Source organism: Halichoeres trimaculatus, unplaced genomic scaffold (assembly GCF_033239565.1).
Source record: "Halichoeres trimaculatus isolate MK-OKI-2021-1 unplaced genomic scaffold, fHalTri1.1 fHalTri1_scaffold_7, whole genome shotgun sequence".
In the NCBI taxonomy this organism is placed as follows: Eukaryota; Metazoa; Chordata; class Actinopteri; order Labriformes; family Labridae; genus Halichoeres; species Halichoeres trimaculatus.
In genome coordinates, this window is record NW_027437185.1 from 6,883,044 (window position 1) to 6,898,350 (window position 15,307).

Genomic DNA, 15,307 nt, shown 5'->3' on the forward strand with positions numbered 1-15,307 from the left:
TGACCCAAGCTCCAAGTTCCCGCTCACTGATGAAACTTCCCAAGACAGCCTGCCCCACACTCCTCCCAGGCCTAGTTTGGCGGCGCAAGGTAGTGTGGCCGAGTGGTCTAAGGCGCTGGATTAAGGCTCCAGTCTCTCAGGAGGCGTGGGTTCAAATCCCACCACTGCCATGAGGCCTTCTCCTTGGGAGATGACCTGTCCAAAAATATGCCCTCTTCAAAAGGTCAGCACTTGGACCGTTTCAGGCTTCTCTCCAGCAGCGCAACCTTTTGGCTCCTCAGTGTCTGGCAGGACAGCAGAGGGAGAGAGAGTCAGGGACAGGGCACACCATGCTAGGGCTGATCAAATTGTGACTGCTGCCACCTTTTTGGGACTTTCTCTGGCCTCTGGAATCGACCCAATGCAGGGAAAACAGCCGCTCCAGCAGGACGGATTCCCGTTTCCATGGCACATCAACACAACCAGGGGCCAAGTGCGGTGGGGAACGCGAAAAGCCCAGGACCTGTCTCAGAAGCATGACCAAACAGTGCTCTACTGCTTGAGTGGGCAAGATCATTTCAGGAAGCCTCGTGACTCAGCACAAAGTATTTGCTGACTCAAAGCGCAGCATTTCTTTCTGTCCATCCAGCCCACGTCCAGTGTCTCAAGTTTCTTCACACCAGGCCTTCTTGTCTGGTAGGGCAGCAAAGCAAAGCAAAGCAAAGTAAAATCAAGTCTCCTGGAGAATGCGGGCATCGATCCCGCTACCTCTCGCATGCTAAGCGAGCGCTCTACCATTTGAGCTAATTCCCCACAGTGCATGTGCTGTCCAGGCAGTGTGGCAAAATGCCAGTGAGCTTCAAGCTTCCTTGTGTTGTGGTGAAGAGAAAAGAAGAGAGGAGAAGAGAAAAGAAAAAATAAAAGCCACGTGGGTTGCTCTGAATTTGCAGGGCCCTCGTTGACGAGGTGGCCGAGTGGTTAAGGCGATGGACTGCTAATCCATTGTGCTCTGCACGCGTGGGTTCGAATCCCATCCTCGTCGCGCAGACTTTATGCTGGCGTGTCAACAGAAGAGCTGGGTGCTTGATGCCCGCTGGCTTTTCTGGAGCCCATCCGCACCACCTGTGGAATCTTCCACTCGTGCGCTGTTGTAGGAGCACTGTCTTCTGCCAAACAACCGGCCAGCCTCTTCTTTGCAAGTTAACAGGAGCTAAGGCAGGTCAGAAATGGGGGCCGCTGTGTTCCTTGAGCTCTACCGCACCAGTCTGTTTGTAGGCCTCTTTTGATCTTCCCCTTCTCAGTGAAAAAAAGAAAATCACACAGCAGCAGCAAGGCGGGTGGCCCAGAGCCTCTAGAGAGCAGAGCAGAGTGGCGCAGCGGAAGCGTGCTGGGCCCATAACCCAGAGGTCGATGGATCGAAACCATCCTCTGCTATCTGAGTGGGCAGCCTCCACTTTGGCTCCGTGCCGTGTCCTTTGAGTCAGACCCCGTCAATTGTGTTTTGCACATGACAGGCAACGGTGCTGCTGCTGAATGAACTTTGATTGCAGCTACTTGCAACCTCTGCCGCTACTTGCAACCTCCTGCTCAGCAGTGAAACATCTCAAGATACTCTGCGCAACAGTCCTCCTGCACGCAGGAGGGTAGTGTGGCCGAGTGGTCTAAGGCGCTGGATTTAGGCTCCAGTCTCTCAGGAGGCGTGGGTTCAAATCCCACCACTGCCATTTGACCGCCCTAACTGTCTCCACAGGGCACTGGCTTTGCCAGTGTACACTCTTGGCCCGAGAACTGCGGTGCCTCCTGATATCACCTACAGTAAGAGAGAGCAGATTCATTGGACAAGAGCTAATCGAAGCCAAGTCCCTTGATCCCAGAGTCAAGGACACTGGGGTGATTGGTGTACACTGCAGCCATGCCGATGGTCCCCAGTCAGAGTGTGTCACAAAAGCTCTGGAACCTCGGGAAATGTGCCACAAGCTAGTTGAACAACTTGCGGTGAACTTTTTCCCCTGGCTCATGCAAGTACAAGTCAAAACTGAGCTGATGAAAAGCTTAAGCCAATACGCTTTTTGCTCCATGATTTGCCTGGGCAAAATCAATGTTTGACCCCCCCGTGTTGACCCAAGCTCCAAGTTCCCGCTCACTGATGAAACTTCCCAAGACAGCCTGCCCCACACTCCTCCCAGGCCTAGTTTGGCGGCGCAAGGTAGTGTGGCCGAGTGGTCTAAGGCGCTGGATTAAGGCTCCAGTCTCTCAGGAGGCGTGCAGTTCAAATCCCACCACTGCCATGAGGCCTTCTCCTTGGGAGATGACCTGTCCAAAAATTTGCCCTCTTCAAAAGGTCAGCACTTGGACCGTTTCAGGCTTCTCTCCAGCAGCGCAACCTTTTGGCTCCTCAGTGTCTGGCAGGACAGCAGAGGGAGAGAGAGTCAGGGACAGGGCACACCATGCTAGGGCTGATCAAATTGTGACTGCTGCCACCTTTTTGGGACTTTCTCTGGCCTCTGGAATCGACCCAATGCAGGGAAAACAGCCGCTCCAGCAGGACGGATTCCCGTTTCCATGGCACATCAACACAACCAGGGGCCAAGTGCGGTGGGGAACGCGAAAAGCCCAGGACCTGTCTCAGAAGCATGACCAAACGGTGCTCTACTGCTTGAGTGGGCAAGATCATTTCAGGAAGCCTCGTGACTCAGCACAAAGTATTTGCTGACTCAAAGCGCAGCATTTCTTTCTGTCCATCCAGCCCACGTCCAGTGTCTCAAGTTTCTTCACACCAGGCCTTCTTGTCTGGTAGGGCAGCAAAGCAAAGCAAAGCAAAGTAAAATCAAGTCTCCTGGAGAATGCGGGCATCGATCCCGCTACCTCTCGCATGCTAAGCGAGCGCTCTACCATTTGAGCTAATTCCCCACAGTGCATGTGCTGTCCAGGCAGTGTGGCAAAATGCCAGTGAGCTTCAAGCTTCCTTGTGTTGTGGTGAAGAGAAAAGAAGAGAGGAGAAGAGAAAAGAAAAAATAAAAGCCACGTGGGTTGCTCTGAATTTGCAGGGCCCTCGTTGACGAGGTGGCCGAGTGGTTAAGGCGATGGACTGCTAATCCATTGTGCTCTGCACGCGTGGGTTCGAATCCCATCCTCGTCGCGCAGACTTTATGCTGGCGTGTCAACAGAAGAGCTGGGTGCTTGATGCCCGCTGGCTTTTCTGGAGCCCATCCGCACCACCTGTGGAATCTTCCACTCGTGCGCTGTTGTAGGAGCACTGTCTTCTGCCAAACAACCGGCCAGCCTCTTCTTTGCAAGTTAACAGGAGCTAAGGCAGGTCAGAAATGGGGGCCGCTGTGTTCCTTGAGCTCTACCGCACCAGTCTGTTTGTAGGCCTCTTTTGATCTTCCCCTTCTCAGTGAAAAAAAGAAAATCACACAGCAGCAGCAAGGCGGGTGGCCCAGAGCCTCTAGAGAGCAGAGCAGAGTGGCGCAGCGGAAGCGTGCTGGGCCCATAACCCAGAGGTCCGATGGATCGAAACCATCCTCTGCTATCTGAGTGGGCAGCCTCCACTTTGGCTCCGTGCCGTGTCCTTTGAGTCAGACCCCGTCAATTGTGTTTTGCACATGACAGGCAACGGTGCTGCTGCTGAATGAACTTTGATTGCAGCTACTTGCAACCTCTGCCGCTACTTGCAACCTCCTGCTCAGCAGTGAAACATCTCAAGATACTCTGTGCAACAGTCCCCCTGCACGCAGGAGGGTAGTGTGGCCGAGTGGTCTAAGGCGCTGGATTTAGGCTCCAGTCTCTCAGGAGGCGTGGGTTCAAATCCCACCACTGCCATTTGACCGCCCTAACTGTCTCCACAGGGCACTGGCTTTGCCAGTGTACACTCTTGGCCCGAGAACTGCGGTGCCTCCTGATATCACCTACAGTAAGAGAGAGCAGATTCATTGGACAAGAGCTAATCGAAGCCAAGTCCCTTGATCCCAGAGTCAAGGACACTGGGGTGATTGGTGTACACTGCAGCCATGCCGATGGTCCCCAGTCAGAGTGTGTCACAAAAGCTCTGGAACCTCGGGAAATGTGCCACAAGCTAGTTGAACAACTTGCGGTGAACTTTTTCCCCTGGCTCATGCAAGTACAAGTCAAAACTGAGCTGATGAAAAGCTTAAGCCAATAAGCTTTTTGCTCCATGATTTGCCTGGGCAAAATCAATGTTTGACCCCCCCGTGTTGACCCAAGCTCCAAGTTCCCGCTCACTGATGAAACTTCCCAAGACAGCCTGCCCCACACTCCTCCCAGGCCTAGTTTGGCGGCGCAAGGTAGTGTGGCCGAGTGGTCTAAGGCGCTGGATTAAGGCTCCAGTCTCTCAGGAGGCGTGGGTTCAAATCCCACCACTGCCATGAGGCCTTCTCCTTGGGAGATGACCTGTCCAAAAATTTGCCCTCTTCAAAAGGTCAGCACTTGGACCGTTTCAGGCTTCTCTCCAGCAGCGCAACCTTTTGGCTCCTCAGTGTCTGGCAGGACAGCAGAGGGAGAGAGAGTCAGGGACAGGGCACACCATGCTAGGGCTGATCAAATTGTGACTGCTGCCACCTTTTTGGGACTTTCTCTGGCCTCTGGAATCGACCCAATGCAGGGAAAACAGCCGCTCCAGCAGGACGGATTCCCGTTTCCATGGCACATCAACACAACCAGGGGCCAAGTGCGGTGGGGAACGCGAAAAGCCCAGGACCTGTCTCAGAAGCATGACCAAACGGTGCTCTACTGCTTGAGTGGGCAAGATCATTTCAGGAAGCCTCGTGACTCAGCACAAAGTATTTGCTGACTCAAAGCGCAGCATTTCTTTCTGTCCATCCAGCCCACGTCCAGTGTCTCAAGTTTCTTCACACCAGGCCTTCTTGTCTGGTAGGGCAGCAAAGCAAAGCAAAGCAAAGTAAAATCAAGTCTCCTGGAGAATGCGGGCATCGATCCCGCTACCTCTCGCATGCTAAGCGAGCGCTCTACCATTTGAGCTAATTCCCCACAGTGCATGTGCTGTCCAGGCAGTGTGGCAAAATGCCAGTGAGCTTCAAGCTTCCTTGTGTTGTGGTGAAGAGAAAAGAAGAGAGGAGAAGAGAAAAGAAAAAATAAAAGCCACGTGCGTTGCTCTGAATTTGCAGGGCCCTCGTTGACGAGGTGGCCGAGTGGTTAAGGCGATGGACTGCTAATCCATTGTGCTCTGCACGCGTGGGTTCGAATCCCATCCTCGTCGCGCTGACTTTATGCTGGCGTGTCAACAGAAGAGCTGGGTGCTTGATGCCCGCTGGCTTTTCTGGAGCCCATCCGCACCACCTGTGGAATCTTCCACTCTTGCGCTGTTGTAGGAGCACTGTCTTCTGCCAAACAACCGGCCAGCCTCTACTTTGCAAGTTAACAGGAGCTAAGGCAGGTCAGAAATGGGGGCCGCTGTGTTCCTTGAGCTCTACCGCACCAGTCTGTTTGTAGGCCTCTTTTGATCTTCCCCTTCTCAGTGAAAAAAAGAAAATCACACAGCAGCAGCAAGGCGGGTGGCCCAGAGCCTCTAGAGAGCAGAGCAGAGTGGCGCAGCGGAAGCGTGCTGGGCCCATAACCCAGAGGTCGATGGATCGAAACCATCCTCTGCTATCTGAGTGGGCAGCCTCCACTTTGGCTCCGTGCCGTGTCCTTTGAGTCAGACCCCGTCAATTGTGTTTTGCACATGACAGGCAACGGTGCTGCTGCTGAATGAACTTTGATTGCAGCTACTTGCAACCTCTGCCGCTACTTGCAACCTCCTGCTCAGCAGTGAAACATCTCAAGATACTCTGCGCAACAGTCCTCCTGCACGCAGGAGGGTAGTGTGGCCGAGTGGTCTAAGGCGCTGGATTTAGGCTCCAGTCTCTCAGGAGGCGTGGGTTCAAATCCCACCACTGCCATTTGACCGCCCTAACTGTCTCCACAGGGCACTGGCTTTGCCAGTGTACACTCTTGGCCCGAGAACTGCGGTGCCTCCTGATATCACCTACAGTAAGAGAGAGCAGATTCATTGGACAAGAGCTAATCGAAGCCAAGTCCCTTGATCCCAGAGTCAAGGACACTGGGGTGATTGGTGTACACTGCAGCCATGCCGATGGTCCCCAGTCAGAGTGTGTCACAAAAGCTCTGGAACCTCGGGAAATGTGCCACAAGCTAGTTGAACAACTTGCGGTGAACTTTTTCCCCTGGCTCATGCAAGTACAAGTCAAAACTGAGCTGATGAAAAGCTTAAGCCAATAAGCTTTTTGCTCCATGATTTGCCTGGGCAAAATCAATGTTTGACCCCCCCGTGTTGACCCAAGCTCCAAGTTCCCGCTCACTGATGAAACTTCCCAAGACAGCCTGCCCCACACTCCTCCCAGGCCTAGTTTGGCGGCGCAAGGTAGTGTGGCCGAGTGGTCTAAGGCGCTGGATTAAGGCTCCAGTCTCTCAGGAGGCGTGGGTTCAAATCCCACCACTGCCATGAGGCCTTCTCCTTGGGAGATGACCTGTCCAAAAATTTGCCCTCTTCAAAAGGTCAGCACTTGGACCGTTTCAGGCTTCTCTCCAGCAGCGCAACCTTTTGGCTCCTCAGTGTCTGGCAGGACAGCAGAGGGAGAGAGAGTCAGGGACAGGGCACACCATGCTAGGGCTGATCAAATTGTGACTGCTGCCACCTTTTTGGGACTTTCTCTGGCCTCTGGAATCGACCCAATGCAGGGAAAACAGCCGCTCCAGCAGGACGGATTCCCGTTTCCATGGCACATCAACACAACCAGGGGCCAAGTGCGGTGGGGAACGCGAAAAGCCCAGGACCTGTCTCAGAAGCATGACCAAACAGTGCTCTACTGCTTGAGTGGGCAAGATCATTTCAGGAAGCCTCGTGACTCAGCACAAAGTATTTGCTGACTCAAAGCGCAGCATTTCTTTCTGTCCATCCAGCCCACGTCCAGTGTCTCAAGTTTCTTCACACCAGGCCTTCTTGTCTGGTAGGGCAGCAAAGCAAAGCAAAGCAAAGTAAAATCAAGTCTCCTGGAGAATGCGGGCATCGATCCCGCTACCTCTCGCATGCTAAGCGAGCGCTCTACCATTTGAGCTAATTCCCCACAGTGCATGTGCTGTCCAGGCAGTGTGGCAAAATGCCAGTGAGCTTCAAGCTTCCTTGTGTTGTGGTGAAGAGAAAAGAAGAGAGGAGAAGAGAAAAGAAAAAATAAAAGCCACGTGGGTTGCTCTGAATTTGCAGGGCCCTCGTTGACGAGGTGGCCGAGTGGTTAAGGCGATGGACTGCTAATCCATTGTGCTCTGCACGCGTGGGTTCGAATCCCATCCTCGTCGCGCAGACTTTATGCTGGCGTGTCAACAGAAGAGCTGGGTGCTTGATGCCCGCTGGCTTTTCTGGAGCCCATCCGCACCACCTGTGGAATCTTCCACTCGTGCGCTGTTGTAGGAGCACTGTCTTCTGCCAAACAACCGGCCAGCCTCTTCTTTGCAAGTTAACAGGAGCTAAGGCAGGTCAGAAATGGGGGCCGCTGTGTTCCTTGAGCTCTACCGCACCAGTCTGTTTGTAGGCCTCTTTTGATCTTCCCCTTCTCAGTGAAAAAAAGAAAATCACACAGCAGCAGCAAGGCGGGTGGCCCAGAGCCTCTAGAGAGCAGAGCAGAGTGGCGCAGCGGAAGCGTGCTGGGCCCATAACCCAGAGGTCGATGGATCGAAACCATCCTCTGCTATCTGAGTGGGCAGCCTCCACTTTGGCTCCGTGCCGTGTCCTTTGAGTCAGACCCCGTCAATTGTGTTTTGCACATGACAGGCAACGGTGCTGCTGCTGAATGAACTTTGATTGCAGCTACTTGCAACCTCTGCCGCTACTTGCAACCTCCTGCTCAGCAGTGAAACATCTCAAGATACTCTGCGCAACAGTCCTCCTGCACGCAGGAGGGTAGTGTGGCCGAGTGGTCTAAGGCGCTGGATTTAGGCTCCAGTCTCTCAGGAGGCGTGGGTTCAAATCCCACCACTGCCATTTGACCGCCCTAACTGTCTCCACAGGGCACTGGCTTTGCCAGTGTACACTCTTGGCCCGAGAACTGCGGTGCCTCCTGATATCACCTACAGTAAGAGAGAGCAGATTCATTGGACAAGAGCTAATCGAAGCCAAGTCCCTTGATCCCAGAGTCAAGGACACTGGGGTGATTGGTGTACACTGCAGCCATGCCGATGGTCCCCAGTCAGAGTGTGTCACAAAAGCTCTGGAACCTCGGGAAATGTGCCACAAGCTAGTTGAACAACTTGCGGTGAACTTTTTCCCCTGGCTCATGCAAGTACAAGTCAAAACTGAGCTGATGAAAAGCTTAAGCCAATACGCTTTTTGCTCCATGATTTGCCTGGGCAAAATCAATGTTTGACCCCCCCGTGTTGACCCAAGCTCCAAGTTCCCGCTCACTGATGAAACTTCCCAAGACAGCCTGCCCCACACTCCTCCCAGGCCTAGTTTGGCGGCGCAAGGTAGTGTGGCCGAGTGGTCTAAGGCGCTGGATTAAGGCTCCAGTCTCTCAGGAGGCGTGCAGTTCAAATCCCACCACTGCCATGAGGCCTTCTCCTTGGGAGATGACCTGTCCAAAAATTTGCCCTCTTCAAAAGGTCAGCACTTGGACCGTTTCAGGCTTCTCTCCAGCAGCGCAACCTTTTGGCTCCTCAGTGTCTGGCAGGACAGCAGAGGGAGAGAGAGTCAGGGACAGGGCACACCATGCTAGGGCTGATCAAATTGTGACTGCTGCCACCTTTTTGGGACTTTCTCTGGCCTCTGGAATCGACCCAATGCAGGGAAAACAGCCGCTCCAGCAGGACGGATTCCCGTTTCCATGGCACATCAACACAACCAGGGGCCAAGTGCGGTGGGGAACGCGAAAAGCCCAGGACCTGTCTCAGAAGCATGACCAAACGGTGCTCTACTGCTTGAGTGGGCAAGATCATTTCAGGAAGCCTCGTGACTCAGCACAAAGTATTTGCTGACTCAAAGCGCAGCATTTCTTTCTGTCCATCCAGCCCACGTCCAGTGTCTCAAGTTTCTTCACACCAGGCCTTCTTGTCTGGTAGGGCAGCAAAGCAAAGCAAAGCAAAGTAAAATCAAGTCTCCTGGAGAATGCGGGCATCGATCCCGCTACCTCTCGCATGCTAAGCGAGCGCTCTACCATTTGAGCTAATTCCCCACAGTGCATGTGCTGTCCAGGCAGTGTGGCAAAATGCCAGTGAGCTTCAAGCTTCCTTGTGTTGTGGTGAAGAGAAAAGAAGAGAGGAGAAGAGAAAAGAAAAAATAAAAGCCACGTGGGTTGCTCTGAATTTGCAGGGCCCTCGTTGACGAGGTGGCCGAGTGGTTAAGGTGATGGACTGCTAATCCATTGTGCTCTGCACGCGTGGGTTCGAATCCCATCCTCGTCGTGCAGACTTTATGCTGGCGTGTCAACAGAAGAGCTGGGTGCTTGATGCCCGCTGGCTTTTCTGGAGCCCATCCGCACCACCTGTGGAATCTTCCACTCTTGCGCTGTTGTAGGAGCACTGTCTTCTGCCAAACAACCGGCCAGCCTCTACTTTGCAAGTTAACAGGAGCTAAGGCAGGTCAGAAATGGGGGCCGCTGTGTTCCTTGAGCTCTACCGCACCAGTCTGTTTGTAGGCCTCTTTTGATCTTCCCCTTCTCAGTGAAAAAAAGAAAATCACACAGCAGCAGCAAGGCGGGTGGCCCAGAGCCTCTAGAGAGCAGAGCAGAGTGGCGCAGCGGAAGCGTGCTGGGCCCATAACCCAGAGGTCGATGGATCGAAACCATCCTCTGCTATCTGAGTGGGCAGCCTCCACTTTGGCTCCGTGCCGTGTCCTTTGAGTCAGACCCCGTCAATTGTGTTTTGCACATGACAGGCAACGGTGCTGCAGCTGAATGAACTTTGATTGCAGCTACTTGCAACCTCTGCCGCTACTTGCAACCTCCTGCTCAGCAGTGAAACATCTCAAGATACTCTGCGCAACAGTCCCCCTGCACGCAGGAGGGTAGTGTGGCCGAGTGGTCTAAGGCGCTGGATTTAGGCTCCAGTCTCTCAGGAGGCGTGGGTTCAAATCCCACCACTGCCATTTGACCGCCCTAACTGTCTCCACAGGGCACTGGCTTTGCCAGTGTACACTCTTGGCCCGAGAACTGCGGTGCCTCCTGATATCACCTACAGTAAGAGAGAGCAGATTCATTGGACAAGAGCTAATCGAAGCCAAGTCCCTTGATCCCAGAGTCAAGGACACTGGGGTGATTGGTGTACACTGCAGCCATGCCGATGGTCCCCAGTCAGAGTGTGTCACAAAAGCTCTGGAACCTCGGGAAATGTGCCACAAGCTAGTTGAACAACTTGCGGTGAACTTTTTCCCCTGGCTCATGCAAGTACAAGTCAAAACTGAGCTGATGAAAAGCTTAAGCCAATAAGCTTTTTGCTCCATGATTTGCCTGGGCAAAATCAATGTTTGACCCCCCCGTGTTGACCCAAGCTCCAAGTTCCCGCTCACTGATGAAACTTCCCAAGACAGCCTGCCCCACACTCCTCCCAGGCCTAGTTTGGCGGCGCAAGGTAGTGTGGCCGAGTGGTCTAAGGCGCTGGATTAAGGCTCCAGTCTCTCAGGAGGCGTGGGTTCAAATCCCACCACTGCCATGAGGCCTTCTCCTTGGGAGATGACCTGTCCAAAAATTTGCCCTCTTCAAAAGGTCAGCACTTGGACCGTTTCAGGCTTCTCTCCAGCAGCGCAACCTTTTGGCTCCTCAGTGTCTGGCAGGACAGCAGAGGGAGAGAGAGTCAGGGACAGGGCACACCATGCTAGGGCTGATCAAATTGTGACTGCTGCCACCTTTTTGGGACTTTCTCTGGCCTCTGGAATCGACCCAATGCAGGGAAAACAGCCGCTCCAGCAGGACGGATTCCCGTTTCCATGGCACATCAACACAACCAGGGGCCAAGTGCGGTGGGGAACGCGAAAAGCCCAGGACCTGTCTCAGAAGCATGACCAAACGGTGCTCTACTGCTTGAGTGGGCAAGATCATTTCAGGAAGCCTCGTGACTCAGCACAAAGTATTTGCTGACTCAAAGCGCAGCATTTCTTTCTGTCCATCCAGCCCACGTCCAGTGTCTCAAGTTTCTTCACACCAGGCCTTCTTGTCTGGTAGGGCAGCAAAGCAAAGCAAAGCAAAGTAAAATCAAGTCTCCTGGAGAATGCGGGCATCGATCCCGCTACCTCTCGCATGCTAAGCGAGCGCTCTACCATTTGAGCTAATTCCCCACAGTGCATGTGCTGTCCAGGCAGTGTGGCAAAATGCCAGTGAGCTTCAAGCTTCCTTGTGTTGTGGTGAAGAGAAAAGAAGAGAGGAGAAGAGAAAAGAAAAAATAAAAGCCACGTGGGTTGCTCTGAATTTGCAGGGCCCTCGTTGACGAGGTGGCCGAGTGGTTAAGGCGATGGACTGCTAATCCATTGTGCTCTGCACGCGTGGGTTCGAATCCCATCCTCGTCGCGCAGACTTTATGCTGGCGTGTCAACAGAAGAGCTGGGTGCTTGATGCCCGCTGGCTTTTCTGGAGCCCATCCGCACCACCTGTGGAATCTTCCACTCTTGCGCTGTTGTAGGAGCACTGTCTTCTGCCAAACAACCGACCAGCCTCTACTTTGCAAGTTAACAGGAGCTAAGGCAGGTCAGAAATGGGGGCCGCTGTGTTCCTTGAGCTCTACCGCACCAGTCTGTTTGTAGGCCTCTTTTGATCTTCCCCTTCTCAGTGAAAAAAAGAAAATCACACAGCAGCAGCAAGGCGGGTGGCCCAGAGCCTCTAGAGAGCAGAGCAGAGTGGCGCAGCGGAAGCGTGCTGGGCCCATAACCCAGAGGTCGATGGATCGAAACCATCCTCTGCTATCTGAGTGGGCAGCCTCCACTTTGGCTCCGTGCCGTGTCCTTTGAGTCAGACCCCGTCAATTGTGTTTTGCACATGACAGGCAACGGTGCTGCAGCTGAATGAACTTTGATTGCAGCTACTTGCAACCTCTGCCGCTACTTGCAACCTCCTGCTCAGCAGTGAAACATCTCAAGATACTCTGCGCAACAGTCCCCCTGCACGCAGGAGGGTAGTGTGGCCGAGTGGTCTAAGGCGCTGGATTTAGGCTCCAGTCTCTCAGGAGGCGTGGGTTCAAATCCCACCACTGCCATTTGACCGCCCTAACTGTCTCCACAGGGCACTGGCTTTGCCAGTGTACACTCTTGGCCCGAGAACTGCGGTGCCTCCTGATATCACCTACAGTAAGAGAGAGCAGATTCATTGGACAAGAGCTAATCGAAGCCAAGTCCCTTGATCCCAGAGTCAAGGACACTGGGGTGATTGGTGTACACTGCAGCCATGCCGATGGTCCCCAGTCAGAGTGTGTCACAAAAGCTCTGGAACCTCGGGAAATGTGCCACAAGCTAGTTGAACAACTTGCGGTGAACTTTTTCCCCTGGCTCATGCAAGTACAAGTCAAAACTGAGCTGATGAAAAGCTTAAGCCAATAAGCTTTTTGCTCCATTATTTGCCTGGGCAAAATCAATGTTTGACCCCCCCCGTGTTGACCCAAGCTCCAAGTTCCCGCTCACTGATGAAACTTCCCAAGACAGCCTGCCCCACACTCCTCCCAGGCCTAGTTTGGCGGCGCAAGGTAGTGTGGCCGAGTGGTCTAAGGCGCTGGATTAAGGCTCCAGTCTCTCAGGAGGCGTGGGTTCAAATCCCACCACTGCCATGAGGCCTTCTCCTTGGGAGATGACCTGTCCAAAAATTTGCCCTCTTCAAAAGGTCAGCACTTGGACCGTTTCAGGCTTCTCTCCAGCAGCGCAACCTTTTGGCTCCTCAGTGTCTGGCAGGACAGCAGAGGGAGAGAGAGTCAGGGACAGGGCACACCATGCTAGGGCTGATCAAATTGTGACTGCTGCCACCTTTTTGGGACTTTCTCTGGCCTCTGGAATCGACCCAATGCAGGGAAAACAGCCGCTCCAGCAGGACGGATACCCGTTTCCATGGCACATCAACACAACCAGGGGCCAAGTGCGGTGGGGAACGCGAAAAGCCCAGGACCTGTCTCAGAAGCATGACCAAACGGTGCTCTACTGCTTGAGTGGGCAAGATCATTTCAGGAAGCCTCGTGACTCAGCACAAAGTATTTGCTGACTCAAAGCGCAGCATTTCTTTCTGTCCATCCAGCCCACGTCCAGTGTCTCAAGTTTCTTCACACCAGGCCTTCTTGTCTGGTAGGGCAGCAAAGCAAAGCAAAGCAAAGTAAAATCAAGTCTCCTGGAGAATGCGGGCATCGATCCCGCTACCTCTCGCATGCTAAGCGAGCGCTCTACCATTTGAGCTAATTCCCCACAGTGCATGTGCTGTCCAGGCAGTGTGGCAAAATGCCAGTGAGCTTCAAGCTTCCTTGTGTTGTGGTGAAGAGAAAAGAAGAGAGGAGAAGAGAAAAGAAAAAATAAAAGCCACGTGCGTTGCTCTGAATTTGCAGGGCCCTCGTTGACGAGGTGGCCGAGTGGTTAAGGCGATGGACTGCTAATCCATTGTGCTCTGCACGCGTGGGTTCGAATCCCATCCTCGTCGCGCTGACTTTATGCTGGCGTGTCAACAGAAGAGCTGGGTGCTTGATGCCCGCTGGCTTTTCTGGAGCCCATCCGCACCACCTGTGGAATCTTCCACTCGTGCGCTGTTGTAGGAGCACTGTCTTCTGCCAAACAACCGACCAGCCTCTACTTTGCAAGTTAACAGGAGCTAAGGCAGGTCAGAAATGGGGGCCGCTGTGTTCCTTGAGCTCTACCGCACCAGTCTGTTTGTAGGCCTCTTTTGATCTTCCCCTTCTCAGTGAAAAAAAGAAAATCACACAGCAGCAGCAAGGCGGGTGGCCCAGAGCCTCTAGAGAGCAGAGCAGAGTGGCGCAGCGGAAGCGTGCTGGGCCCATAACCCAGAGGTCGATGGATCGAAACCATCCTCTGCTATCTGAGTGGGCAGCCTCCACTTTGGCTCCGTGCCGTGTCCTTTGAGTCAGACCCCGTCAATTGTGTTTTGCACATGACAGGCAACGGTGCTGCAGCTGAATGAACTTTGATTGCAGCTACTTGCAACCTCTGCCGCTACTTGCAACCTCCTGCTCAGCAGTGAAACATCTCAAGATACTCTGCGCAACAGTCCCCCTGCACGCAGGAGGGTAGTGTGGCCGAGTGGTCTAAGGCGCTGGATTTAGGCTCCAGTCTCTCAGGAGGCGTGGGTTCAAATCCCACCACTGCCATTTGACCGCCCTAACTGTCTCCACAGGGCACTGGCTTTGCCAGTGTACACTCTTGGCCCGAGAACTGCGGTGCCTCCTGATATCACCTACAGTAAGAGAGAGCAGATTCATTGGACAAGAGCTAATCGAAGCCAAGTCCCTTGATCCCAGAGTCAAGGACACTGGGGTGATTGGTGTACACTGCAGCCATGCCGATGGTCCCCAGTCAGAGTGTGTCACAAAAGCTCTGGAACCTCGGGAAATGTGCCACAAGCTAGTTGAACAACTTGCGGTGAACTTTTTCCCCTGGCTCATGCAAGTACAAGTCAAAACTGAGCTGATGAAAAGCTTAAGCCAATAAGCTTTTTGCTCCATGATTTGCCTGGGCAAAATCAATGTTTGACCCCCCCCGTGTTGACCCAAGCTCCAAGTTCCCGCTCACTGATGAAACTTCCCAAGACAGCCTGCCCCACACTCCTCCCAGGCCTAGTTTGGCGGCGCAAGGTAGTGTGGCCGAGTGGTCTAAGGCGCTGGATTAAGGCTCCAGTCTCTCAGGAGGCGTGGGTTCAAATCCCACCACTGCCATGAGGCCTTCTCCTTGGGAGATGACCTGTCCAAAAATTTGCCCTCTTCAAAAGGTCAGCACTTGGACCGTTTCAGGCTTCTCTCCAGCAGCGCAACCTTTTGGCTCCTCAGTGTCTGGCAGGACAGCAGAGGGAGAGAGAGTCAGGGACAGGGCACACCATGCTAGGGCTGATCAAATTGTGACTGCTGCCACCTTTTTGGGACTTTCTCTGGCCTCTGGAATCGACCCAATGCAGGGAAAACAGCCGCTCCAGCAGGACGGATTCCCGTTTCCATGGCACATCAACACAACCAGGGGCCAAGTGCGGTGGGGAACGCGAAAAGCCCAGGACCTGTCTCAGAAGCATGACCAAACGGTGCTCTACTGCTTGAGTGGGCAAGATCATTTCAGGAAGCCTCGTGACTCAGCACAAAGTATTTGCTGACTCAAAGCGCAGCATTTCTTTCTGTCCATCCAGCC

At 53.6% G+C, this 15,307-nt stretch overlaps 29 non-coding genes across 29 annotated transcripts; 22 read left to right on the top strand and 7 right to left on the bottom strand.

Annotated features, from left to right (window-relative positions):
- The first annotated feature begins 88 nt into the window (after positions 1-88).
- On the top strand, positions 89-170 carry trnal-aag (transfer RNA leucine (anticodon AAG)). Its single transcript has one exon. It is a non-coding gene; the product is annotated as a tRNA-Leu (tRNA).
- A 549-nt stretch (positions 171-719) lies between these two features.
- On the bottom strand, positions 720-792 carry trnaa-agc (transfer RNA alanine (anticodon AGC)). The gene has a single exon. It is a non-coding gene; the product is annotated as a tRNA-Ala (tRNA).
- Positions 793-939: 147 nt separating this feature from the next.
- On the top strand, positions 940-1,021 carry trnas-gcu (transfer RNA serine (anticodon GCU)). The gene has a single exon. It is a non-coding gene; the product is annotated as a tRNA-Ser (tRNA).
- Positions 1,022-1,621: 600 nt separating this feature from the next.
- Positions 1,622-1,703, top strand: trnal-uag (transfer RNA leucine (anticodon UAG)). Its single transcript has one exon. It is a non-coding gene; the product is annotated as a tRNA-Leu (tRNA).
- A 481-nt stretch (positions 1,704-2,184) lies between these two features.
- On the top strand, positions 2,185-2,267 carry trnal-aag (transfer RNA leucine (anticodon AAG)). The gene has a single exon. It is a non-coding gene; the product is annotated as a tRNA-Leu (tRNA).
- Positions 2,268-2,816: 549 nt separating this feature from the next.
- Positions 2,817-2,889, bottom strand: trnaa-agc (transfer RNA alanine (anticodon AGC)). Its single transcript has one exon. It is a non-coding gene; the product is annotated as a tRNA-Ala (tRNA).
- A 147-nt stretch (positions 2,890-3,036) lies between these two features.
- trnas-gcu (transfer RNA serine (anticodon GCU)) lies at positions 3,037-3,118 on the top strand. The gene has a single exon. It is a non-coding gene; the product is annotated as a tRNA-Ser (tRNA).
- A 601-nt stretch (positions 3,119-3,719) lies between these two features.
- On the top strand, positions 3,720-3,801 carry trnal-uag (transfer RNA leucine (anticodon UAG)). Its single transcript has one exon. It is a non-coding gene; the product is annotated as a tRNA-Leu (tRNA).
- A 481-nt stretch (positions 3,802-4,282) lies between these two features.
- trnal-aag (transfer RNA leucine (anticodon AAG)) lies at positions 4,283-4,364 on the top strand. Its single transcript has one exon. It is a non-coding gene; the product is annotated as a tRNA-Leu (tRNA).
- A 549-nt stretch (positions 4,365-4,913) lies between these two features.
- trnaa-agc (transfer RNA alanine (anticodon AGC)) lies at positions 4,914-4,986 on the bottom strand. The gene has a single exon. It is a non-coding gene; the product is annotated as a tRNA-Ala (tRNA).
- A 147-nt stretch (positions 4,987-5,133) lies between these two features.
- trnas-gcu (transfer RNA serine (anticodon GCU)) lies at positions 5,134-5,215 on the top strand. Its single transcript has one exon. It is a non-coding gene; the product is annotated as a tRNA-Ser (tRNA).
- A 600-nt stretch (positions 5,216-5,815) lies between these two features.
- Positions 5,816-5,897, top strand: trnal-uag (transfer RNA leucine (anticodon UAG)). The gene has a single exon. It is a non-coding gene; the product is annotated as a tRNA-Leu (tRNA).
- Positions 5,898-6,378: 481 nt separating this feature from the next.
- Positions 6,379-6,460, top strand: trnal-aag (transfer RNA leucine (anticodon AAG)). The gene has a single exon. It is a non-coding gene; the product is annotated as a tRNA-Leu (tRNA).
- A 549-nt stretch (positions 6,461-7,009) lies between these two features.
- On the bottom strand, positions 7,010-7,082 carry trnaa-agc (transfer RNA alanine (anticodon AGC)). The gene has a single exon. It is a non-coding gene; the product is annotated as a tRNA-Ala (tRNA).
- A 147-nt stretch (positions 7,083-7,229) lies between these two features.
- On the top strand, positions 7,230-7,311 carry trnas-gcu (transfer RNA serine (anticodon GCU)). Its single transcript has one exon. It is a non-coding gene; the product is annotated as a tRNA-Ser (tRNA).
- A 600-nt stretch (positions 7,312-7,911) lies between these two features.
- trnal-uag (transfer RNA leucine (anticodon UAG)) lies at positions 7,912-7,993 on the top strand. Its single transcript has one exon. It is a non-coding gene; the product is annotated as a tRNA-Leu (tRNA).
- A 481-nt stretch (positions 7,994-8,474) lies between these two features.
- Positions 8,475-8,557, top strand: trnal-aag (transfer RNA leucine (anticodon AAG)). The gene has a single exon. It is a non-coding gene; the product is annotated as a tRNA-Leu (tRNA).
- A 549-nt stretch (positions 8,558-9,106) lies between these two features.
- trnaa-agc (transfer RNA alanine (anticodon AGC)) lies at positions 9,107-9,179 on the bottom strand. Its single transcript has one exon. It is a non-coding gene; the product is annotated as a tRNA-Ala (tRNA).
- A 147-nt stretch (positions 9,180-9,326) lies between these two features.
- trnas-gcu (transfer RNA serine (anticodon GCU)) lies at positions 9,327-9,408 on the top strand. The gene has a single exon. It is a non-coding gene; the product is annotated as a tRNA-Ser (tRNA).
- A 600-nt stretch (positions 9,409-10,008) lies between these two features.
- Positions 10,009-10,090, top strand: trnal-uag (transfer RNA leucine (anticodon UAG)). Its single transcript has one exon. It is a non-coding gene; the product is annotated as a tRNA-Leu (tRNA).
- Positions 10,091-10,571: 481 nt separating this feature from the next.
- On the top strand, positions 10,572-10,653 carry trnal-aag (transfer RNA leucine (anticodon AAG)). Its single transcript has one exon. It is a non-coding gene; the product is annotated as a tRNA-Leu (tRNA).
- A 549-nt stretch (positions 10,654-11,202) lies between these two features.
- trnaa-agc (transfer RNA alanine (anticodon AGC)) lies at positions 11,203-11,275 on the bottom strand. The gene has a single exon. It is a non-coding gene; the product is annotated as a tRNA-Ala (tRNA).
- Positions 11,276-11,422: 147 nt separating this feature from the next.
- On the top strand, positions 11,423-11,504 carry trnas-gcu (transfer RNA serine (anticodon GCU)). Its single transcript has one exon. It is a non-coding gene; the product is annotated as a tRNA-Ser (tRNA).
- A 600-nt stretch (positions 11,505-12,104) lies between these two features.
- On the top strand, positions 12,105-12,186 carry trnal-uag (transfer RNA leucine (anticodon UAG)). Its single transcript has one exon. It is a non-coding gene; the product is annotated as a tRNA-Leu (tRNA).
- A 482-nt stretch (positions 12,187-12,668) lies between these two features.
- Positions 12,669-12,750, top strand: trnal-aag (transfer RNA leucine (anticodon AAG)). The gene has a single exon. It is a non-coding gene; the product is annotated as a tRNA-Leu (tRNA).
- Positions 12,751-13,299: 549 nt separating this feature from the next.
- Positions 13,300-13,372, bottom strand: trnaa-agc (transfer RNA alanine (anticodon AGC)). Its single transcript has one exon. It is a non-coding gene; the product is annotated as a tRNA-Ala (tRNA).
- A 147-nt stretch (positions 13,373-13,519) lies between these two features.
- Positions 13,520-13,601, top strand: trnas-gcu (transfer RNA serine (anticodon GCU)). Its single transcript has one exon. It is a non-coding gene; the product is annotated as a tRNA-Ser (tRNA).
- Positions 13,602-14,201: 600 nt separating this feature from the next.
- On the top strand, positions 14,202-14,283 carry trnal-uag (transfer RNA leucine (anticodon UAG)). The gene has a single exon. It is a non-coding gene; the product is annotated as a tRNA-Leu (tRNA).
- A 482-nt stretch (positions 14,284-14,765) lies between these two features.
- Positions 14,766-14,847, top strand: trnal-aag (transfer RNA leucine (anticodon AAG)). The gene has a single exon. It is a non-coding gene; the product is annotated as a tRNA-Leu (tRNA).
- Positions 14,848-15,307: the final 460 nt, after the last annotated feature.